This window comes from Cyanistes caeruleus, chromosome Z (assembly GCF_971803275.1).
Source record: "Cyanistes caeruleus chromosome Z, bCyaCae1.hap1.1, whole genome shotgun sequence".
Classification (NCBI taxonomy): domain Eukaryota; kingdom Metazoa; phylum Chordata; class Aves; order Passeriformes; family Paridae; genus Cyanistes; species Cyanistes caeruleus.
In genome coordinates, this window is record NC_141732.1 from 14,927,987 (window position 1) to 14,934,040 (window position 6,054).

At 45.8% G+C, this 6,054-nt stretch overlaps 1 pseudogene; it reads right to left on the reverse strand.

Moving 5' to 3' along the window:
• Window positions 1-4,267: 4,267 nt before the first annotated feature.
• On the reverse strand, window positions 4,268-5,844 carry LOC147648146 (GPI-N-acetylgalactosamine transferase PGAP4-like; annotated as a pseudogene).
• Window positions 5,845-6,054: the final 210 nt, after the last annotated feature.

Below are 6,054 nucleotides of genomic sequence, written 5' to 3' on the forward strand. Positions count from 1 at the left end.
TGTGTTGGAGCATCCTACCGAGTACTGTGCATGTCATGTGAAGACACTGAATATTTTAAAAAAAAACCAAAACCACAAACCATCAACCAAACAACTCCAAAAGTAATCAGAATGGATACACAAATGAGCCTAACTCCCGTTGGTCAGCTCTGCCATTTCTGATTATTAAAACAGAAATATTAATTGAATCATGTGCACTCTATGCAAATGACAGTAACGTATGAGGGATGAACACTCTCACAAGCAAAATACTGAAAGATTTCTAAATTACTGCTGAATGCTACTTTTATAGATTTTTGTCAGTTGTATTTTACCCTTATTTTATGATTAACTTACTGTATCTACTGTAAGATATGTTTACCTTCAGAATAAAGTAGTTCAATGGCAGTAGGGTTTTTTGTGCTTCAGTATTGTTTTGCACTTCAAAATACACTTGTGCCAATAAATATTTTACTGATTTCTCCTATTTATGTTTCTAAGCTCCAGCAGATAAGTCATATCCTGTACTAAATTATTATTTCAGCCAATGAAACCAAGTTTTGTTACATCTGACTAAGTCCCCAAGTTTCTGACGAAAACTTAAAGTAATATCACATCTAATGTAGCAAAAAGTATTTCCATTTTACATTTATACAAATAATTATGCATCTACAACTGAGGAAAATAAAAAGGCTTTTTGTGCCTCTGCATAACAAAACACACCACAATTCAGTTATGACAAAACACTGCTGGAAATTCTTGTCATGATCTTAATCAATTCTACTGACATAATGTAAATTATAGTCAACAGTTTTGACTAGAAACACAAAACACAACCTCCCAGTCAAAGTCACAGGAATGAGAATGAGGTTTATTAACTCCCAGAAAAACATAAAGCCTTGGGTCCTGCTGATGGCCCATCAAGAAAGACTCCTCTTGTGCAAACAGCAGCTGCTGCATTGAAGAATAGTCTCCAACTATTTGGAATGAACCAACACCCAAGCAAATCCATACTGTTTGTTTCAAAAATAGTCACTAAGTTCGTTTTAGCATAAAAGAAACCAAGCTCTTAAGGCCACATTTCAGGGAGCTAATACTGTGCTTTGAACTTCTGTAGTCTGACATGGGGCAACTCAGCTCCACTCCCCTCAGAGAAAAGAGGGAAAAGGCTTTGGGGTGTCTGAAACTGCATTTTTAGCCTGAGCTGCAAAACAAAATCCAACAGGAATTAAGAATTCATGGTAGTTTCCCATTCTCTGTTCTGACGGTGATGTGCACTTCTCTGACTTCTAATTTCTAGTAAAACATGCAGCACAGAAAAGTGAAACAAGACTCAATCTGCTTGTGGAAGACTGGAAGGCAGGAGCAGGAGGCCTTTCCTGGGATGCCCCATTGGCAGGGTGGGTACCGTGCAAGTACCTGAGTAACTCAGAACACCTCCCTGCAGGGTCAGCAAAGCAGCACCTCTGCTGTAAAAGTGACTTGTGAACTTCAGAAAATTGTCCCAGAAGGACATAAAGAATTTATTAACCTGCTTCTTGCACAAAGGAGTTTGTTCTCAGCTGGTTTATCTGGAGCTCTCATGCTGGCAAGTTCAAGCCCTGAGCCCTCTGCACATTGTTTGGTCTCACAGTTAAATTCTGTCACTTCTTGTGCCATGAAAATTGTCTTCTAGTTTAGAAGGCATGCCTCAAATTCATGTTCTTAATTTTCAGCTATGAGGCTCAGTGAAATTATTGACCTCTCCTGGAGTTTTGAAATGTCAAATTAAATACTACTGGACAAACAGGAAAATAACTTTGAGACAAATTGATAAATCATTTCCCCATATAAAAACATTTACTAACTGGATACAGCTTCTTTCTTGCTTGCTTTCTTGCTTGCTTTCTTGCTTTCCCCTCTTCCTTTTTCCATTGCCTGTTCCATTTCTTGCTGTGACATTTTCCAAGGCAAGAATGAGTATGAATGGAAAGAACAGAGTGTTGTCCTGGATTTATACAGTATAAAGATATAAAAGAGAAGAGCAAGCCCACTGCACTGGAACATTCACTGCTAAAGATACAGAAACCAGGTGTATATGCAGGCACTTGGTGGAGTAAACACACAGTGACACTCAAATCCTGACACCCAAACCCCACGGCAGTGAAGCCAGAGGAGAGATTTGCCCACCTGCCACTGTGTGACTACCCTGGCATCTCCAGGGCTTTCAGCAGCTGGGAACAAAATGTGGTTTTGCCTGTGCCATTTTTCTGCTGTGCTCTGCCAGGAGGCCTAAAGGCCTTGCCTTTGGAATGGCATGGAACCCACAAGCAGTTTTTACTCACTCTAATTTCCAAAGGTGCTCTAGAAGTATCCAGCTGATTACTGGAGTGTGGAGGCCCAGGGGTCTGCCACCAGGGTGGTCCTACCTCAGCCCTGGAGGGGCAGAGACAAAAGGGGAGAGATGCCCCTCTAGAATACAGTAAGAAAAGGCCTCCCTTCCATGGGCCCTTTGCAACCACATGTTGGTGCCTTTTGGGTTCTGGTGTTCTGATAGTGTGTGGGGATTGATGTCACCCTTGTTCAGCCCCTGTTTACCATTAATGTACCCTTCCTAGAATGTTCTTCCTTCCCTTAATCCCCACTGGCTCTGTTCTGCTGCATTGTTCCACCCGTTATTGCCTTGGTTCTCTTGGTCTTTCGGCACTTCCCTGCACCACTTTCCCTTGTCCCTGTTGGACCTTGACCTTCAGATCTGTCACTTTTACCACTCATTTAACCCTGTGCCCTTAGCCCATTCCTTGGTTCTCGTCCCTATTTGAGGCTGTGCTCTTCAATAAACCAGTTGTCAGATTGTCAAACAAGAACCCATCCCTTTGTCTTAAATCGTCAGCATTTTCTACAGTGTGCTCTGAGCTCAGAGATGCAGGTCGCTCTCTGGGATCTTGTTGCGCCATGTACCGTAACACTGGAGAGCAAAGCACTGCTGTGATGCTGTTTCTCAGCTCACTGCACTGTGCCTTTGTTCTGGGTAACTGATACCCACTGTGCTGAGGGTTGCCATTTTCTTTGGTTTCATCTCTCAGGAGTTTTAGGTATTTCTCACCTAGAACCAAACTTGTTAAGATAATAAGGCATAAATCACCTGGAAGAGAGCTGGGAGAAGAAAATTCAAAGCAAAGCCCTTCGATTACCAAAAAGAAAAACCCAAACAACTCCCACTGATTAAACTCAACAAAAAATACTTATTTGGTTCATTCCAAAGGGAGGAATATGGTTTTAAAAATAGTTCAACCAAATGCCACCTCAAAGTGAATTTGATTCAAAGCTCACTAAAGCCAAACTGAGCCTTTCATCAGATATACCAAATTTTTACCTGTTTTCATTCAGTATGAGGTCTCTTGTCATCTGCAAGGTTTTATATTTAACTGTGCCCACAGCCCTGGTACAAAGTACCTATCCCAGATACCTAACAACCAGGACACACAATCACTGTCAGAGTGGCCCTTTGATGTGCTGTGCTATTGTTGCTTGTTCTTGTGAACAGCCAGCCGCCTTTGTTTCTCACAGGTATTTTGCTTTCTGCCAGGAGAAGTGAATGAACCACTCCAGCTGAGCTGTGAATTACAGGCCCAGAATGAACAAGGGTTCTACACAACAAGAGCACCTGACCTAATCTTCCTTTGTCTCTGTGCTGAGGGAAAGTCAAGGTAAATTCATGTTGAATGTGTAAATTCACTCAGTGGCTGATAAGACCTTTTTTAATGGAGCCAGTACAATGAGTGATGATCCCCACCAATATAGCAATCATTGTGTACAATGTGTGTCATGAAAATGTGTATTTCTGACCCATCTGTGTGACACCAGTGGCTGTGATTCTGTTTGCCTATCCCTGCTCTCAGAGGTGACCTTTAACAAGCAGCAGAGGTTTTGTTTTTAAGAGCCTCTGGTGGAAGCAAAAGAAGTGGGAATGGTGAGGTCTAGACAGTGAGACAGCAACCAAAAGGACTTCATAAATTTGAAGAATCTAGGCAGAATTTGTGGAGGAACTGTTTGCAGTAACTTTCCCTGCAAACCACTTCTGCTTTTGAAGGGTCTGCTCAAAACCACAGTTTTGGAAGAGACAGGTCATAGATTAGACCTTAGTAAGGACAAGGAAATGAGGCCTTCCCCTCCTCATTAGCTTGAATTTGAAACATTCACTTTGCCCAACATTTCTGCTGCCCTAAGGCACTGTAACCACTGTTCAGGAGAGTAGGCAGGAAAGCTGTGCATGTTGATGTGAGAGATTTTTTTTGGAAATGGCTAAGAAGATTGGGCTGGAATCCTCCACTCCTCTCCCAGGTGGTGCATGGTGATTAGTTCAAAGTTCATACTAAACAGGGTCTGAATGTACATAGGCTGATTTTTTTAAGAAAACTTGTCATTTTAGAAAGAGTTATTCTCTGTCCACATAGAGACACAAGATGCCCAGTGCAAGCAGCACAGAATGCAAGTCTGCACACTGTTCCTCAGCCCATGGCAAGTGTCCTGGGTGTTTTTTGTGTGGCAAGGCAGGAGCAGCTCACAGCAGTTTTGGGTTGCTGTTCAGTCGGAGGCTGGAGTACATCCCCACGTGCCGCACCAGGTTGGGCTCCACCACAAAGGCGTTCTCGCCCTTGCCCCGCAGCAGCGAGTAGAGGGCAGTGTCCTTGGCGAAGCCCTGGCGGCAGCGCAGCCCCTGCAGGTATTCTGAGGCCCGGCGGGCAGAGGCAGCAGGGAAGAGCATGGCGGGCGTGCAGCACTCACTGGCTGGCACCACGTTGCAGAGTGCGGGGTGCAGACGGCGCAGCTCCAGCCCATAGTGCCGCCCCACCAGCTCTGACAGGGCCATGCTGTACAGGCCGAAGAACACCACCAGGCACCAGCTGGGGCCCGCTCGCCCTGCGGCCCAGCAGTATGCAAAGGTCAGCACCGGCCCCAGAAACATGCCCAGGCCCAGCCACTCCAGAATCCTCATGGGCTCAGGGTTGAAGTAGTGCTGGAGCCTCTCAGGATGGTACGGCTTGAAGTAGAGAGCGTCTCTGAGGTAGGGCTTGGAGAATCAGGCCGAGGAGAGGTGCTGCAAGACAGAAAATATCTCCTTCTCTGGCACAGCATCACCTTCCATGAGGAGGATGTACTCTGGGTTGTACACCAAGAGTGACTATTCAAGGCAGAAGAGGTAGCCCTGCTTCTCCTTCTCAAACTGGTTGAGGCTGGGGTCAGGATTCTCTCCAGTTCTGTCAGGACTGACCATAGGAAAGAGGCTGCTCAGCAGCCTGACATCCTGATGGATGCTGGGGTCTGACTCCACATTACAGAGGAGCATGCGGTGGCTCTGGCAACGCACCCCACATTTCTGGAGGAGGCGGTGGAAGTGGGAGGCCACTTGCAAGACATAGTGGAAATCATTCCGCCTCTGCACGGTGATAATGGTGATCAGCAGCAAGGGCTGGAAGGCTTCACTGCCAGACACCTCAGAGGCATTTGGCATCTGCATCTTCTCAAAATAATGGAGGGCATCCTGGCCCTCCTGCTGGTTCTGCTCCAGGAACTCCTGGCCCATGGGGTTCAGGTGCCAGCGCCGCAGGTAGAAGTAAGAGTGGAGGAGCCGGTGGCATATCAAAGGTGCCACCACAGCAAAAGTCACCAGAGTCAGGGTGAGGAGATGGATGAAAGGGCTGGACCAATGGCACCACTTCCCACAGAGCTGCCATGCTCGGTTTAACATAACTGCTGCAGAAGGAGGGCACTCCTGCACTGCTCATGGCCTCAATCCCTCACTTCAATGCGTCCCTCTCTCTGGACTGCAGGATACCACTGGGGCCATTGCTGCCAAACCTGCACAGGTTTTGCAAGCCTAGAAAGGAAGAAAAAAGGATGGTTACTGAAATAGGAACTGACAGAGAAAACTGAAATCAAGGGACTAGTCTCTGAGTAAGCTAACATACAAGGCCTCTGTGGAATCCCTTGAGGTGGAGGTATCACAGAATAGTCCTGGGAGGTTGAAGACAGATGAGCCAAACTTAGCTTCCAGCAAAGGACCCCTGAGGCCTTTTTAGCACACAGGAGCTC